We start from the raw sequence: 19,970 nt of genomic DNA on the forward strand, positions 1-19,970 counted from the left end.
ACAGATATTTTTTCTTATGGAAAATGTTTACTTGATTGTGATAAGCTTATACAGTTAATTTTGCTTTTGATGTCTGTTGTAGTATCAATTGTATCAATCATTAATAGTACAAGTGTCTTCTTCAATTTAAGCCATTAACCATGGTTCTTTGGTGTTTACATGAGAGGTGGTTAAGCAGTAAACAGAGATAACACGTAAAATCAGGTGGAAATAAGCCAAACTTAAAGAAAGGGGGAAAAGATAGTTTGATCATTAGGGAGTCACGACACAGCTGCCATGACCCCGGACTTGTGTCGTAGTCATCTTGTTCATACCATCGATTCAGCTTCCTTCACTGACTAAAAATCACTAAGTCTTTCCATTAGCTGTAATTAATGAATGTCTAAGGCTTTGATTGTTTAGCAAAAGCTAATTGGTGACAAGCCTCCTCCAAACCACAGTGCAACAACAAACGAAGAATACAGTAGTACACACCACAGGCTCTGTTTCTCTTTGTCTGCTTTTGCTTATCAGATCCCTGGCTCTTATAATGATTTCCTTTTCATTCACTGAAAGACTATAGGTTATACAAATGTAGCATTTTGTTTGCAAAGCTTCAGTTTTGCAATAAACTTGTACATAACTGCTTATTTCCATTCAGTGTCACTAGAGGCTGGAACCTATCTCACCATGGATTGGGTGAAGTTTGTAATTGACTGTAACATTGAGGAAATTAGCTACTACTGCTTTATTCCAGTTCCTGGGTAAAACAACAGGTGTGTGGCCATGATTATGTATGTAATTATGTATGGCATAGAATGAAAAGCTTACACTCTCCCTTTAATGTTATACTGATATTCAAACTCCAAGTCATGCGAGCTTTGTTTCTACTGTATATTTCTTATTCTTCAATCTATATGCAAATCCATGAAAAGCACATATCAAAATATTCCACAAAAACCCACGAGGTAGTGACATTTTGGTTTCCACAGTGACCTGTGCTGAAGCAATAATTAGAAAAAACATACTTATGTTTGTGCATATCTCCCTCTAACATACAGGGTGACAACATCACCATGACAACAGGACAAGGTGGTACTCGATAAGCTCAGAAAATTGCTCTGGACAGAAAACCCCTCACTTCCCAGGCGCTCAAGTATTTCTTCTGTAAATGGTTGAACAGTAGTTCATTGTTCCAGCAGTCCCAAGACTTTTGAAGTGAATGATTTTTAGTATTGCACAGATTTTTTCTTCTCTCACCTTGTGTTGATGCCTGGTGATGTGAAGGTGTTGGGGGGGGGGGGACTCCCTGAGAGGGACACAGATGACAAGTCCAAAGTTGCAGGATGCAAACTGAAGTAAATTGAATGATTTGGTGAAAACAACCAGCAAAAAAAAGAGAAAGATATTGCATCTTTTGAAAATAACAGCAGTCACACTTATCTAAACACTACAAGTCTTTTTGTTTTTTTCAAATCAATGCTTTAACCTTTGTGTCCTCTTTCAGTCTAGTGTGTTTGAATATATCATTATTTTTCATCTTTTTCAAGCAGTTTGGTTTTCTTCCTTACGTCGCAGCAAAGACAATTTTAGCAAGCACTTTAGTCAAGAGAACCGAGATCAGCGCTTTTCAGAAACACTGGGTTTAACAAACTGAAGGTATAATTTGGCAGCAATCAAGGATATCTCTGAGTTTCTAATTGTCCTGTGACAGTTTCCCACCACAAATATACATACACACAAACACACATTGCTAATTCACTCTCACCTGTCTCTCTTTCCAATGTTTTTTTATTTTTATTTTTTATGCTCACGTAAATTTTTTGGCATGACCATAGAAGGTTGTAAATCACTGACCAGTTGAGTGGATTTTCTTGCTGGGGTCTGGAGAGGTCTCTTAAAGTCGAGCTATTTTTCATGTATATTGTGTTTTCAGCCAGACCTTGAACAGATACTGACTGCTTGCTCTGTTGACAGTAATTTGTAGCAGATTTAAATGCTGATGTGTACTGCCACGGGGCAAATGAAAACATCTGTAGTGACACCTGATGACAACAATTATTGTTATGAGAAAAGGAGCTCATTTAGTTATTTTCCACCATCTTTTGAAAGATTCCGCATCAATTCATTTTATTTGATACAAAGCAGTGATATAAAGCAGTTTTATACTAGCTTTGCAACCTGTAGTATTCATTGTAATGGGATACAACAGACATTTTATCAGTAGTGAAATACTCAGACCAACACAACAATGTAAATGTAGGCTACTGCTTAACAAGTAAATGTACCACTGCAATACTTCATCAGTAACTCTTGTAGTCTAACCAGCCCTCTGTTATCTGGTGTGGCCAGACCCTGTCCTTTGTTTTCTGCCAATCAATGACAGGTACTGAAGCTATAATTGACACAATAGATGGCACTTTAAATGCACTTCATTCTCATTCAGTCTGATGTGCAGCAGGTAGTCACAAGGAAAAAAGGCGCGATTCAAGAGCAAGTAAATGAATGGAAAGATGTGCCACAAAGAGGACAGATGTGATGTAGCAAAACCTGCAATCATGTCCACAGTATACTGTAGAGTCAAAAGTGCAAAAGTACACACTTGCTATTTTGCTTGTAAGCCTCTGGAAAACTTGAGTTGTACATAGAGCAGCAGTCGGCCCTCCTGATGAAAGGTCTTTTTAGAAATCACTGTATTGCTGACTTATCCATCACCACAACACAATGTTTTTGTGCTCTCAAGAAAATGTTTATCAGTCAACCAGCAAAAATGTGGTCAGTGAGGCTGTAATGTTGTGAATTGTAATACTAACATTATAATTGTCAATAGTTGTATAATCATTACCACATTTGCCTTTGTTCAGCAGATCTGTTGCTGGTGTGTGATTTTATTGCTCATTTGTTGTGCCTTCAGCAAACAGACAAATCAGGCATTTGTGTGGAGCAGCTGTCAAATTCATTCACTTTTGCATTTTTTTATTTTTACTCTCCCCATCCAAAAAGAATTAAGACACTTACCACAATTGTGTATGTTTCAACAGCAAGCATGTCTTCATCAGAGTAAAATGAGCGATACTCGAGAAAGGCGCTCAAGATACTAAAGGTGTGTTAGATTAAACCACCTAAAATGTACTAATTAAAGTTGTAGCGTATGGTTGAAGATATTTAAAATTTTACATTTCATATGTTTAGGCAAACTTTTGGCAGCATTTATTAAATAGACTTAAGATTTCAGGTCCTTCGAGATCCTCTGAAGGACACATCAGCTGTTCAGGAAGATATGTATCAATTTATGTTCTTCTACATAAAACCAACATATCCAGAGTTGTACTCTCGGCATGCGGGTGAAAACATGGAGCCTGACCACTGGTGCGTGTGGGTCAACAGAGATGTGGTAACAATTCCTTCAAATCCTAAAGAACAGAAAAAGGTCATTTGTATCATCAGTATTTTCTGTTCATTCCAAACAGCAAATAACCTTCACAAAGTAATTCATATGAGCATTGTCTTATCTGCCACATCTATGGTTAAAGTTAGGATAATTTTAGGGAAGGGAAAGTTTTATGTAAAGTACTTCTAGCTGCATCACATACACTATAAGAAAGCTACACAAGTACACTGTATTATTATTGTTATTAATATGATTTATTATTATTTATAATAATAATATATTTATTTATTTATTAATTATTGCATTGGTCAGAGACGTAGGTGGTTGTCTCATCGTTCAGAGTCACATGTTTTGTTGACTCAGTAATCCTCTCTGACCTCCCCTATAAAACTTCTGCCTTTGCTTTTCATTGACAACACTCATTATTCCCAAGGTCACAAGAGGTCGTTTGTCATTTAAATGTAAACAAGATCAAGTGTTTGAATAAACCACCAGTACGGTTCTGTCTCCTCTGTGATACTCAAAAGCGTTTCTGTCAGTTGACATATCAGTTGGCCAAGGTGCTTTTGGACTGCTCCAAAATGTGTATAATCTTCCCTTCTCTTTCATATACACACAAATCATTATGGTTGCTTCAATTATTCAGTTTCACTGAGGAATAATAGTTAATTCATGATTTATAGCATTGGCTACAGCTGTAATATACAACAGCTTTCTGTGGGAAATAATGGAGAGCATTGTTTTATCAAAAGTAAACTGACCACTCAGCTCAGAGGGAAGCATTGTCATCCTCTGCAAGCCCATTGTAAAACAAACACAAAGTAGTTTGACCCAGTTATAATGACACCTCTGTTTTTCATCATTTCTACATAGAAGTCCTGCATTAAAAAGGAGCTATTTGTAAGTTTGTAAGTTCTTGCTACAAAGCCAACGTTAGCATTAACAGCTGTTTACTTACCAGTCTTCCCAAGAGCTTCAGCCATTGTTGCTTTTACAATACAATGGGTTATAAGCAGCGCTACTTCTTCAGGGCAGATTGGACGCTACAGTAGCTCGGTATCCGAAAGTAAGAGCTAGCTGGTTAGCATGCTAGCTTCAGTGGAAGAAAAGAAGTGATGGAAATAGAAGCAAAACAAAAGTTTTGCTTTCCACCTGAGAAAAGGAATGAAGTTCGATGTTGAACTCATAACAGTTTCCTGTAGACTGGTAAGTAAACAGCTGTTAAATGTTAATGTTGTCTATGTAGCAATAGCAAAATTTACAAATAGCTCCTTTAGGTCATACTGTTTATTAGTACATTTTGCATTTCTTTTTCCCTGTAGCCTTATTGTGCATGATATAATTTGATCCTGCCGTTTCTTGAAACCTAGTATGTGTTCAGTGGTCCTTGGCTTTATAATAGGGTAAATGATTTTGCCCTGTGGGTTTTCTTTGTTTTAGGTTGCCATGGGAAGAAAGTGTAAGAAGCTCTAGTTGCACATACTTTACTTGTACAATGAAGGAGGAACCCTATCTATCTATCTATCTATCTATCTATCTATCTATCTATCTATCTATCTATCTATCTATCTATCTATCTATCTATCTATCTATCTATCTATCTCAGTGTAAAGTAAAGGGGAATAAGTAAACAGGCTTTCATGAGTTTTTGTACAAGTGAAAAGGAAATGCATCTATCACATGGTGTGTTGTTTTTCCCAGTAATATTTCAAACACTTCAGCCCTCTCCGTCTCTCCAAGACAGTGATCAACAGTTCTGCCATTCAGTGTTGCTGCAGAGAAATCTGTCTGCATTTGTGTAGAACTGTATTACTGACGGGAGAGAGGAAAAAGACATTAAGGTAGGAAATTTATCTTTCTGTATAATCTCCCTCTTGCTTTATACTGATGAAAGAAAAAAAAATAAGGCTTTACCTTGTTCCCGCTGGTGTTATCAGGGGGAGGTACTGTTTATCATTTCTCAGCCATTGCACATAAGAACATCAAGCATGAAGGATTCAAGGAGTTTTCTTCTGTTCTGTGCTCATTACTGAATACATTCTACAATCTCACGAAACAAAATGCATCTTCCTCTAAAGACATTTATCGTTCTCATATAGTAGCAGCACTGCAGTATTCCCGTGCAAGGGAAGCACAGTGGCCCTCTGGTTAGCAGTTAAACTGTCTGGGGCTTGAATATAAACCAGCGAGGCTGCACTCTGGGCAAAGCATTTGCTTTGAGACCTCCCTGGAGATATGTTTATAAATGGATGAGAGTCATTGAACAGGACTTTGTAACAGTGTATATTTCAGATCCTGTGACAGTACACACACTATAAAACAACCAGTACTCAAGGCTGTGTGGTTTCCAATCTGGGTGGCTGTCTGCTGGCAGAGTCTACGTCCTTCAGCTTTTATTTGCCTCTGGCTTTATTAGGCAGTGCAACAAAAACTTCAGCAATATAAGCATGGTATGAAATGCTTGACATTTAAAAGTGCAGGTGATCTGGTTTCCATGGCAAATCTAATGGAGGTGTGCTAGGTTAAGACCCAGTTTCAGTAAATTGATTGGAAATGTTACATCTTAATAGATATCTTATGGTCAAGGCTTCATTTCAATGAGTAAACCTTTAACCCTTCATTATTACTAGCAAGCCTAAGGGTAGTGGGTGCTTCTTGGCAAACAGTACAAAAGCTAATGATTACTTATATGATTAATACAAAAAATACACACACAGTAAGTTTGAGAATGTCTTTTAAGAGGTAATTTCAAATCTCTGTATAAACCAACCAAGGTTGGGGAAAAAATGTAACACAAAGACACAAACCTGCAGAAATAAATCACCAACTTCTTAAAGCCCTGTATAAAGTAAATGGCTGGTGCTTCTTCTTAACTGATTTTTAGGTACCTCAATAAGCCCAAGATTCACTTTGTGAGCCAAATGACTTCTATAAATCAAGATTATGAAGTCAGGAAGCTAATCTTCTTGCCCTATTGTTGCAGATGCTATATGGCAAAAACAAATGATGACCATCAACTGAGTTAACTGTCTCCCTGAGGGGCTTTGGTGTCACTATTGTCACAGTGGAAAATTGGCAGATCTGGTAAATGCATGTGCCACTGCCCTGAGTAAAGACATTTGTGATTGATCCTTACAGGGACTGTCACTGGGACCTTCTATTGCCACCTCATGTTTAGAGTTATCTACTTAGGTGTTGGCAGGATGGTGGACAAACATAATATCAGGGTAATAGTTTTTTGGAGTCAAGTAATCTTGTGTGGAAGTGTTGACCTTTCTATTGTTGATCCAGTGTCAAGTTTCTGATGTAATTAATGTCATAAATATTTATATTCTTGTGTTCGTTTTCTAGATTAACATAATGGTATTTAATGCAATTATCCAGTGTTTCAATTTCAGAGACAAACGTTATGTCGTGATTCTGTATCTTTCACCATCAAATCTATATATACTGTACATGAGATACTCCAGGAAGCCACAATTTATGCAGAGTTGAAGAGAGTCATGTGTTTTCATGACAAACTGCTGTCAGAAAAATACCTGGTATAAATAAAACATGAGATTTTTTTTTTCCTGACTGATATTTCACAATATTACTTAAAAATGCTTCACATTATATTTTCCTGCATGTCACGTGTAATTCTCACTCTCATTTTAAAAGTAAACATGATTTTGGTTTGCATTATCTTCTCCATGGCCCTCCTGCAGTGCAGGTAACAGTGTACAGCGCAATCATGTAATACAATCATACTCTCAATAGGGGGGCTTCACCCTCTGTTGAATCACACTATTGTACACTCAGGTGTCAGTTCATTAGGTACACCTAGCTAAAAACGAATGCAATCTAATACAGCAGCCCTGCAATAAATCATGCAGGTTATAATGTTTAGTTTTATTTGAAATGGTTTTAGAGAGGTGTTGATTGAACATCATGATAATTGCGGACCATGTGGTTTGTGGTGCTGTTGAGCTGCATTGTGTTCTGCAGAGAGCTGCTTCTTTGGTCTGCCTCATTGATATGAATGTGGTCAATGCCCATAAACTTGAATCAACAAGGAGTTTCTACACATACTGAGCATTTTAACCATCATGTAGATTGAGTTTATTGCAGTACTGCTTTATTAGACTGCATTAGTTTTAGCTAAATGCACCTAATAAACCGGCAACTGAGTGTATGTGAGTTCACTATATTGCGATGAAATAATTCTATGGTTAAAATAGTGTGTGTATATATGTTTGGTAAAGAGTAGCACTACAAACGCTATTTTAGTTGCACTTTATCCACCAAAAAAGACAAATGAACAGTCAGTCAAAGGGGTTATATTTGTAGCAGTGGCCATTGTGTTCCTGTGTGTCCCCTTTCTTGGGGATTCTAAGAGGTGGACAGGAAACACTATGATAATTGTTATTCTTTAGATGCAGTTTGGCTTATTGTATTAACACGTCCCACAACATCTGAACCAGTTAACAGTAATGTGAAAATATATAAAGTATGAAGTAATTATAATACAAAAGATGGGATGCGATACCAGGGCAACAAAAGGTGGTTCATGCGTTACATGTGTATCGCTGGTATAATTGACAGGATGTTTAGTGACGTCACTATATGTGTAATTTTAACTTTAATTTGTTCTTACCACACTGACACTAACATACACACACACCAAGCTAAACACAGTTTAATAGTAACATGTAAATCAATACTATCAAATAGGTTTTAGCATATATAGATTTATATATACATAGTTCTGAAATGTGAATAATTATATGAAATATAGAGCTGGAGAATAGCGCTATATAAATAAAAATTGCCTTGACTTGACTTGAACATGTAGCTACATTACATATGGGAGGGTTACATTTGTGAATATGACAGGGGATTTTTAGTCGATATCTAAGCGGGGAACATATGTACCCTTTGATCTCCTAATGTAAATGAAATGGATGAATGCCTATGTACTGCTGTGTATTGATGAAATGGCCAGAGACAATTCTGGCTTTGCTCCTACTTTAGGGCTTCCACAAGGAAAATTAGCTGCATTTTCTGGACAAAAGCCAGAGAAGTAATTACAACACCCCCCTAAGGCCTTGTTGGTGCATTTACTCAAAGTACTGTAGAATGAATTTTGTGTCTGAGAAGTAAAAACCACTGTGGAAATAAACTAAAAACAACCAACACTTACTATGGCTTGTTTCTCATTTGAATATACAGTTACACCCTCCAAACAAATATGCAGGAAGTGTGAATAATTGATGCCTCTCTGTCTTTTACTGTCCCTTTTCCCTTCTTTCCCTCATTCTTTGTGCTCTGCAATCTTCTGCAGTTACTGACAGCTGTGAGGAACTGAGGTAGTCTGTTCTTTGGTTGTTCTTGCCTTTCTCATGAAAGGTCATAACATTTTCAAGCACAAAGTGCGGCTCATCCTTTTCAGTGGTTGCTGAGGTCTCTCAATTCTTTGGAGGGATTTTCTGTCTGTGAAAGACCCAGTATGACATCATCATGCAGCTTTTCAAGGAGCTGGAGCAATGACAAAACATGAATCATTCATACTATAACAGCTGTGAATATGTGTCTGCATATGCAGCTTTGTAAATACATGCGAGTGTATGTAATGTGATGATGAGGAAGGGATGGCTTACACTGAAGGTGATGATTACTCTTCAGTTTCCAGCTTTCAGTGACCTTTTACATCATGTTTCTTACACTTCTGTTCTCTTCTTCATAAGGCTATGATATATTCTAGCCTTATTTTTTAAAGAGAGGGATCATTTTAAGGAAGTTAGGTGTGTAGTTGTTGCTGAGAACAGACAGAGCTTAGATATTAGGCATAAATATAAACATCTAAATCACATAAGCATTAATGTAAACTGACTGACCATTGTGATTGCTCCAATTCAGTCAACAAAAAAAGAATTGCGCTATTCAATAACAGTAAATTCTGCATGATTTGAGAAGAATGTTAGAATATTATACACAACACTGCATATATTTAATATTAACAGCTCCTCTTTTCATTCAGAAGAGCTTACAGATGTGCTGGAGCCAGAAACTGAAATGCTAAAAAAGATCAGGGCACCATTTCTGCGATGCCTCAGACTGACCTCCATTCGGCTTATTTGGCCTGAAGATAAAACATGAATGTTGTGTATGACTGTGGTTTTCACATTTAAAATTTAAACCTTTTTTCCTCTCATGAAAAGCTTTAGTTTGCGCTTCCTGTCTCCAAAATAATTTTTCTGAAAATCCACCAGAACATTCTGGCTTAAAATTCTGGATATAATCTCGTATAAATGCTACAGATGCCATAACTTCCTCAAAGTCTCGCGCACAAAATGGCAGGCAGATGCTGTTTCATTCTCACATTAAATCCCATTGTAACGTGTGCATCTCTGGGAGATGGCACACAAGCTTATCTAGTCAGCACACTCCTAACAACCTTGGATGTTAACAAAGCAAGCCACTGGGTGATGGAGAAAGGGCAACATGATCACAAATATTCCACCTCCTCCCTGAGAGCATAATAATCCACAGTACGTTTCACAAACATAACTGTTTTTTTTACTGGACTAGAAACTGTCCCTTCAAGCATTTTATTAGATGGGTAGAGAAGGATGGATAAGTAAAAAAAATCTGACATTATTATACTTAAGTATTTCAGCTTTTTAAGGAATGGATATGGGAACATTCAGAGTATGCAGCCATCTCATCTTTGAGTGTGCAGACCCTCAGCAGCAGATGGGTAATTCCAACAGTAACATAAGATGGGGGAAAAAAAATGTCGCACATAGATAAATTGCTTTCTAATGCAATCCATTTGCTATAGCATCATTGTCAGCATCTAAGCAGTAATATCAGAAGTGAAGGAAGGTATTGTTGTACTGTTGCAGTAAAGATTCCCACTCACTCATGTTCCACAGACCTCAGAATATTTACTGTGAAATGACTTCACACATTCTCTAGCAGATAAAAGATGGCCATTGAATCATGTCTAATAGTATATCACGTCTGGCAGTCATCTATATGAAATCAGGACCAATTTTTAATTCATGACTTGGGATGCTGTAGAGGAGGACAACAAAAAAAAAAAAAAAAAAAAGGAATACTTTTTCCTGTTCTATATCAAAGCGATGGTGGCGCAGTGGTTAGCACTGTCGCCTGACAACAAGAACCTGCTGGCCGGCTTTCCTCTCTGTGTGGAGCTCACATGTTCTCCCCCCCACAGTCCAAAGACATGTAGCTAGTGTAATCGGTGACTCTAAATTGCCCATCGGTGTGAATGTGAGCGTGCATGGTTGTTGGCCAGATGGGATTGGCTCCAGCCCTCCACCCATAAGTAAGAAAATCTTGACCAACCAACGCATAAGGAAGTGACAATTAGTTAACAATGCAACAAGGTTAGACAATGTCATTTTCAATAAGACGTTGACTCCAAAAGAATTCTTCTATTTTAAGTGTCCCTGATTGAAAGCGTGGAGGTAATCGTGAGCATATCCTCAACTAAAATTATCATGTAAAGTGGGGTGCTCATTTAAATGTAATCATTCTCACTCTTCTGCTCTGCATTGGAAAGAGAAATCTGACACAACTCCGTGCAGCAGCTCTTTTAGATATCATATCTGATTGTCACATTTAACACGCCCCCCCCACCCCCCCCACCCATCTAAAATCTATTTAGATAAAGGGTGAACAGTTTCAATAATACTGCAGACCAAATGATACATTTGTGTCGATGGGAGGATAATGATAACAAGAAGGATGAAGAGAATAGAGTCAGAAGAAATGATATGGTGATTGCTACTGTGATTATATCTCAATGGATGAAAAGATGTGCCTGAACAAGTTGGCGGTAATGAAAACAAGACTCTCCCAGGACCAAAATCAGCAGAAGGAAAACTTGTCTTGATTGAGTACGCTATCAAAAGCATCCTGGTCCTGATTCCCCGATAATAAACTTCTTTAAGGATACAGGTAATGAATGAAGGTTAAATTTGAATAAATCACCCAGTTATGGACATACGTTCTCAGAAGTGGTGTGGCTCTCATGATCTGCCTTTTGCTTGTTGCGGTTTTGGCTGAAGTTCAACTTGATGACAAACTGAAGGCCTCTGCACTTTTTCTTGAGACACTCATTTTCCTTGTAACATCTGTAACACTATGCGGTTGCTACAGTAATGAAAAGTAAGACATCCACATCGCTCGTTTCCAAAGCAGGATCACATGACTTTCAATTGCCTTTGTAAGATGTTTTTACTGCTCAAGTGACTGGGTGTGCATTGGAAAGTTTTCCCATATCCCTTCTTTTTTTTTTTGTATCATTATTGGAGGTGCGAGTAAGAGACAGACTTCTGATTTATTACACCAAAATTTTATAAAGTCACAGAGGTGTTGTATAGTCTTCAGGGCGAAACCTAAAACTCTTTTCTCACCGTAAATGGTCATTATTTTGCTTGCGAGGCTATCCAGAATGACTCTGTCCATGGCCATTCATGACTCTGGCATTTGAAAATGAATTGGCTCTTGAATGCTGTTCTCAACAGATGTGAATGACCCTCATCTCACAAAGGAGGGATTAAAAGAAACGCGAAAGCCCAAACTATACTTCTCTTGAGATATTAACCGCCAATGACAGTTTTCAGCAAGCGCAGCCCCAACCCTTCTCCTCATCTGCATTCTCATCTCTTTGACTCACAGGATAAAGCCTGGGGTTTTGTGAGCCAAGAGACTGCAAAACTTTATTATTCAGCCCCAAAGTACAGCAGGTTGGGTGTAGTGGTGACCTCATTATGTTAAGAGAGCGGTAGAAGCCAGTCCAGGGACATTTTCTGATTGCAGTCCCTGGAGTGCCTGGCCTCTAGGTGGAGGGGAGGGCCCAGCTGGACTCTGTGGTGGAATGTGAATGTGTGCTCGAACCAGATGGGGTTTTATGAAAGCCAAGCCTATGGACTGCACTTGTTATTTGGGCATGTGTGCATACATAAGCACATGCACACACCCCTGTATATTTTAGCACATACACACTGGATGAACAGCAGTGTGCCAAAATCTCAAAGGAAATCTACACACTGTGAAGCTGTGTAGCTTTACAAGCAAAAAGGAGCTTATCATCTTGTACTGCTTTATGCCGCTTGCCTTGGTCTAAATATAATAAAGTAGTTGACAATCCCTCAAACTCAAAGATAGGTTTATTCCCAGTGTAGCTTCGCTCCAGATGGATCAGGCCAGTGAACCAGATAGTGCAAGACTGGGATACACTGAGAGACAACTCTACAGTAACCCCATAGACACGGTCGGCTATCTGACAAATGAGAAATAGCTTGCTAACATGTTGTGCTGGATCTCTGCCATGCACTAAAAACACAGGAAGATGGGAGACAATAGGCTGCTGTTCCTGCTCTTTTCTTCTCCCAAGACAAATAAACAGGGAGACAGAAAAAAATGCTGGGGCTAAAGACAATGCACACAACTGGCTGCTCACAAAGAAATGATTCACAATTACCATTGTTGATATTCACTCTTATTCTGTCCTGATTCTTTTTTTTTTTTTTGGCTTTTATTAAGAATGTTAGGCCCGGCATGATCCCCTGTTAGAAAAGGTCATCGCCTCTTCCACGTTGTAGTCTCGAATTGGGGCATAGTGTTTTAACATTGCTAATATGAAAATTTTCCTTAAAAGATTAATCATTTTCTGCAAGAATTCATCTGCCACAGCTGCATATCAGAGCTCCATCTAATTCAGCAGTGTCTTACTGACCTAATATGTTGGCTGAAAGTCCACATAATCCAATTTCCTTTGGAGACATAACTTCTCTGAGGCTTTCAGTGATTACCTGCTCATTTCAGACTCTGTAATTGTTCGCAAGTTCAACAGACTTAGCTTGAAAATAACCTGGAATGTCTCCCCTCATCCTGTAGGTTGACATGGGGATGAATAAGTAATTAATAGGTGCTGTTGAAATATATGAACAGGCTTATAGCTGTTTATGTAATGGTTTGATTAGGCAGTTAGAACATGAATAGAGGTGCTAATTATGTATAAAAGGGGAAAAATCCTTCATGAATCATGGAAACATTGTACATGTTTGGATATTTTAACATCTCCCTTCATCTACAATAAATGACAATAACTGGATGCATTACAGTTGGATTACAGAAGGCTAATGACAATTTACTGACCGGACAACGAGACCTGTGTTTTCTGTCTTTTTCCTTGTATCAGTGGCCTGTGCTATAGTGCGCTTAAGTTTAGTAAAGTAAAAGTTTCTATCAGTTTCCTGTTAAGATCTATTCACCAAGCTAAATGAACTTCTCAAAGGAATGGAGAGATAAATTGGTATCATTAGGTTTGGAGGGATCATTTGGGGAATCTCCGAGCGGGTGTTGTGTGAAGAGAGTGAAGCTAAGATGGAGCATGGGACTGACAGGCAGATTGATAGCGCATCTGTGGTTATACAGGCACTGTATTGGACTATCAAAGTGAAGAGGAAGCTGGGCCTGAAGGTGAAGCTCACCCGATTATACCCGTCAATTTATGTTCTGAACATCACTTATGGTCATGAGCTGTGGGCAGCGACCGAAATGAGTTTCGTTTATGGTGCACCTAGACTCACCCGTAGGGACAGGGTGAGGAGCTCCAGATAACTGGAAAGAGCTCAGAGTTTCCATCCCATGGAAAGGCACCCAGATGAGGTTGTTCTGGCATCTGATTAGGATGCTTCCTGACAGCCCCCTTGTGGACATATTCTGGGCATGTCCAACTGGAAAAAAAAACCTGGGGCAGACTAAGAATATGTAGAATGAGCTTAATATCCCATCTAACCTGAGATCCCCCAGGTAGAACTGGAGGATACAGCTGTTTAAAGGATACCCTGACTCTCTTGCATAGCCTTCTGCCACTGGAACCCAGGGCCGGATGAGTGGTGGAGAATGTAAGGATGGATGGACATGTTTAGGATAATGTATGGTGTAATGTATGTAGGGATTCATGTATTCCATGCCGGTCTAAGATTTGATCTGTGATGTTAGACAGTTCAGGGTGGTGTACTGTGATGGTATAAAGCACGGTTCTTCTGTTGAAGTGAACTTTTTAACAGATCCAATAACTGCATCTGCCTCCAGACAGCAGGAAGATTTGTTGTGCTGGGTGCTAGTGAAAGCCATATATCTGACAGTGTTCATGTTACAGTCTGTTAGGAGAGGAAAGCCCTGCACTTATTTATGAAATGTTGCAAAATACAGACCAACTGTAAGTAAATACACTGTAAAATGAACAAACAAGGATTTACAGTGATGTTCTTAGAACTTTCTTTCAGTTCATACTATCTATTTACTTTAAGCAAAAGCCTTGAGTCAATAGATACTATAATATGACACAATGTTTGTAGAAGTTATTAGTAAGTCTGCTCATTGGTGCAAAAGGGGGCACTGATTATTAGCTGGTGTAAATGTTCTCTCTCACATTGAGTTTTATTGCAGAGCAAAGAAGCCACTTGTTTTCAGCTTCACTGACTGGCTGTTTTAAGTGCAGCTAATGAAAAACAAATGTGTTAACAGTCAACATGCTGATGTGCAAGTGTTGTCCTGTGGAAGCATAGATCAACCCTGTGATTGCACCGCAGCTGTTTGATCTGACAGAGCCAGAGCTGTGTTATCTGCTGTCTGACAGAAGCTGTGTGTTTTCTCATGTTTGCTAGATGTGTTATAGCACTTGAATTCTAAATTTTCTTGGCCTTTCAAAAAATGTCTAAAATTTAAGCCTTACTGTAGTCACAAAAAATGTGCCTCAGATATGCTGACCCTGAGACTGTGGGCCCATATTACAGTAATTGTTTCTAAACATTTTATTGTGCTTCTGATAGAAGAGAAAGAGTGGGGGTTGTAACTGCCATCCGCATCAGGCTCACCTCAGATTTTTAGGTTCAACCCTCATTACAGGCCTTTTCCACAAAAGACATTTTGACAGGTCACAGCTAGAAAAGCACAGGTATAAATAATGAAATGAATGATTTCTGAATTCCATGAAGTCACTTCTTTTCCAGAGTCCTGGTGTTGTGCATGCTGGCTGACTGTCACATTGTCACACTGTCTAGGCTCACCTGGACACTTAGGCCTAAATAAAATGGAGTGCTCATTAATGTTCTCAGTAACACTGTGTTTTCAAAATATCTATTGCAAAAAAAGTCTGTTGACAGAGTGCTTCTCACATTGATGTCCTTCTTTTTCTGTTTTTTTCATTCGATTTTATTTATCTTTCTTGTTAAGGTACATTTTTGGAATAATAGAAGAGATCCAATTAGAGACACTGTCATATTTTAATTAATTTCAACTTTGACACCGAAACATGCTGCATTTTATACATTTTCTATATTTGAACCATAATTTAGTAGCTATGTGTTGTTTCTGTGTCTTTGACCTTAACGGTGAGAGAGATTTTAAAAAACTTGCGGCTGCATGCCTTTGAAAAAAATGATTCATTAATTTACTGGTTAATGTGGATTTTGTATAATAGTTGTAAACCCATTTGTTTAAACTGATTTTCGCATTAGTTTAGCACTTCAAAATAAGTCCACAAGCACACAGCACTTTCAACAACCAAAATATGTCCACCTCAACCTGGCACACCAAATTTGCACTTATTTTGTTGGTGAAAGTTGATAGAAACTTAATAATATACAGTATTTGTCAGCAATTATAACTTCTCTGAAAAAGACTATTATTTACTATTTAATATTCAGTGCTTTATATGATTACAACTGTGTTTGTCATCCATCAAGTTAATACAGCAGCCTACATTAATAAAAAACGTATAGCCTATCTGCTTACCACATTCATAATATCACTTGATATCCATAATATATAATAATAATTAAAAAAAAAACGTTTTCTATCATCCTCACACTTAGTGGCCATATTATCAGCTGTTGAGCCATTACTACATCAAATACTTTTACAACAGCTTTCTGTAAATATTCACATGGTTTCTCTCTAAATGTATAATGGTATAGTTAGACTAGCCTATTAGTAATGTTATTACTACAGCTGGGATCAGCACACACTCCCTCCCAAAATAAAATGTGTACACTGGCGGGGCGCATCATGGGGGCGCATCCTTACGCCAGGAATCACGCATGCGTCAAAGACGGAGACTCTCCAGATTTGACAACCCTGGGATCTACCACACAGCCCACTATATTGCAACGCTCTTCGCTACTGGCGCACCATCATCTGCACCTGCCTACTCTGTTGTTGTGGTTGGAGCGCTGGGAGGGGTCATTATTTCGCAGGCAGCCGTAGGAGGAGGAGGTTTTTCCGAGACGCCGACAGAAGCGTGTAGCCTCGGATTCAGCACCACAGCATTGAGGAAAGCGTCCGGATTGAGTCGATTTTCACCATTCAGTGTGGCTTGAACAGGAGGACACCGTCTTTTTGGGAATACTCAGTGAAACCAAGCGCTGTACACAGTTTGTGGACCTGCAAGAAGTGTCATCTTCAACGGTTAAAGGTGCGTAGTTAGTTAGACGCTGTGTTTTGTCAGCTGGGGTGTTTTTTTTTTCTCTTTTTTTGCTAGCAGCCTGTTAGCGTTACACATGCTGCACTGGCTGACCCGATGTGCTGCTAACATTAGCTCATAGGCGAGGTCCGGCTTTTCATTCATCGCTGTGCTGTAGCTAGTCGGCGGGGTAACTAAATGAATCCCCACACCGCAACACTTTGCAGCTCATTGTACCACAACAGGCTTCCACGGCGTTTATTTGCCGAACAGTGCTATTTTCGCTAGCTGAAATCTCAGTGTCGCCCACTCTGCTAACGGTATCTAAACCGCACTCCGAGCACTGCTATCCAGTGAACCGAGTGCTGAAAGCCTGCTCCGACTGACTTAGTGAGCCTGTCGGGCAGAAACAAGCTAAAGCAGCTAGGCTAGTGAAGCGGCTAAGCTAACTGACACCGGCTACTTTTATGCTAGTAAAATAACGGTCCCACATCTGCAGTAACGACTGTTCAGTCGTCCAGGTAGTGGTTAATAACCCTTCAATTTCGTCACTCGTGTAGAGACCGTTTAGCTTCTTTCCCTCGTTTATTTTTGAAGCGCTCTTAAATTTCTTTGTCTGATAATTTTGCTTCTTTTGTTTAATTGACAATCTTACGCACGGATTAAATAAACTCGCCACTCGTTGACTGCCGCAGCTAAATTACAAGTCATGTAAGTCTTTTGCAAATGGTTTCAAATTTTTTTATTACGCCTTCTCGATTAACTCATTTTAAGTAGCGAAGTACACATCCTTGCCTTGCCTCACCCCTGCAAGTGCAACCTTACTATATAGTGAAGTCTCTATTAGCGCTTTTAACAGTGAGAGCAATTAGTTTAAATAGCCTAACAGGCTGCTTATAACACAGCTGATTCAAGCGTTACAATTTTCAGTGTCAGCTGTCCTACACTGTGCCATTATGGCAAATAATGTGCAAACAGAGTTGTTCAGCTAACGCACTGATGGCAAATCTGTCCGTAGCTTATGTTCAGTCAGTTGTTAAGTGACAAATACCTTTTAACTGCCTTGTATATTATACACTGCTCCTATTGTTAAAATAGCTATTGAAAAACTATAAATCATGAATGGGGTTTGTTTGTTTTGTGTGTTATGGTGGGCTTATGTTTGCTTACATGCATCATTCAGGCCAAGTGCATTCAACAGCGTTGTGTAGCAGCAGGAGTCGGATCAAAACTTCCATGACCTAGTGTAAGTTAGTGTGCAACAGCCTCTTCCTGTAACTGGAGATATGGAATCCCAGAGGCCTCTAGGGGTCACATAGTGGCTGTATTTAGAATCTGAACTTTTGATTGGCAAGGAGGCATGCTCACACTCATGGGCGCTGTGGGTCTCTGTCTTTCCCTCCATATGTTTACCGTGTCATTTTATTAGCTAGAAGACGGGACAGATTGCAAAGGTTGATTCTTTTTTTCTTTGGTAAATCATTTAATTTATTTGTCTACCATGTTGAAAAATGGTTCCAAGAGTGCAAGCTGATATCCCTATAGTACTTCTTTATCAGCCCTTTCTAAAACTCAAAAATAATACATTTACAATGATTTAAAACTGTGAAAAGCAGTAAATCTTCACATTTGAAGGGGAGGGGTCAGCTGTTGGTTGGCATTTTTGCATCTAAAATAATTTAAACGGCTAACTGATTATGAACATTGCTGTTATCTGTCACTCAGTCAGGATGCATTATAGCATTTACCATGCTTTGACATGGCAGACAACAGCATGATGAGTAAGAAATGTTGTAGTGGCAGTAATTTTGCTTCACAAATACTATATAAACTACTTAGTAGACAAGGCAAGAGCTCTGATTCCAGGCTGCCAAGCATGGACAGACTCTTCTCTGCCCTTTGGGAAATATCTGCATATGTGTGTCACTGTCTAACCATCTGCTTAAGACCGTCTTTTATGCAAGACTTATTTGTTTAACCTTTGGGATAATTTTACTGTCATTTTACAGTAGACTACGTCCATTATAATTATGCTGTTATACTAGATTGTTAACCACTGCCATGCATGCTTTAGTAATAGACAAGATGTTTTATCATTTTCTTTTTGACTTGGACACACTTAACAAATAATTTGGTTTGATTTTGTAGAGTAAAACACTTAAGGTGGTTCAAAGGTAGCATATTTGACCATGCTGGTGTCAAAAAGATTTTGTTCTTGATGGAGCAAATCAGCCTGATTGAACTAGTTCTATTCTGAAACACAATTATTTTCAGCTAGTATGTAGCCAATCTCTTATTCCTGACTCCTCATTTGATAATACCAAATTACAGGCTTTGACAGACACCTGTATGTAATCATCTAAATGTGTTTGGCTCAGTTACTGTATGCCATTTGCAGTATAAAACCTGTTTCTGTCAACGGGGACAAGGAAAAGCCATAATTTATGGGTGAGACTATGCAATCAATGGTAGTCAGGGGTGCATTGTGTTCCCCGTCTCCCGGGAGAGGAAGTGATATTGGCTGAACACCATGGAACCCCCTGTTGTTGTACTGGAGCAAGCTCTGAGGTAGCCATGGTACCCCCACTAACTGGAACAGGATTGCCTCTCTTCTTAGGCCGTCTCTTGCTCCAGCTCTTGCACAAATGTTTGATACTGTTTAAGAGATGAGAGATGAGGCAATACAAACAACACAGAGCAATCAATACTTGTAGGGCTCTTGTCTACCACATCAATTTTAATTCTCCTAACCCCAGGGCTTTGCATTACCCTATGCTGCAATGTGGAACTGCAAACACTCTCACTAGGATTTTAGCTAAACACATATGTCCTCATGTTGTCAAGGGAACATGTTGTGTTCTCAATATATTATTGGTCTCTATGTAAGGACAGGTGATAACTCTTCTATATGAAGTGCATTTCTAGAAACAATAAGAATTACATCACAGTTAGAGAGAAATTTGAGTGATGGTGATTGCTTTATGATGTTTGTTTTGCTACATATAACTTCCCCTTTTTCTTTTCATTGTCAAATACCTGCTACTTGAGCCTACTTAATAATGTGTGACATGGGAATATGTTAACTGTTTATGCGACATTATTCCACATTGGGCC

General features: G+C 38.8%; 1 protein-coding gene across 2 annotated transcripts in view; it reads left to right on the forward strand.

Moving 5' to 3' along the window:
- ctnna2 (catenin (cadherin-associated protein), alpha 2) overlaps positions 1-19,970 on the forward strand; it is a 360,950-nt gene that overhangs the window by 31,945 nt on the left and 309,035 nt on the right. Inside the window, exon 1 of one of the 2 annotated variants that reach the window (XM_056370606.1) lies at positions 16,549-16,868. The exons of the other annotated variant lie outside the window; for it this stretch is intronic. The gene's annotated coding sequence lies outside the window, so the exon portion shown is untranslated. Of the gene's footprint in view, positions 1-16,548; positions 16,869-19,970 lie in introns of those variants that run through there. 2 annotated transcript variants of the gene reach the window in all.

Source organism: Seriola aureovittata, chromosome 3 (assembly GCF_021018895.1).
Source record: "Seriola aureovittata isolate HTS-2021-v1 ecotype China chromosome 3, ASM2101889v1, whole genome shotgun sequence".
Lineage (NCBI taxonomy): Eukaryota > Metazoa > Chordata > Actinopteri > Carangiformes > Carangidae > Seriola > Seriola aureovittata.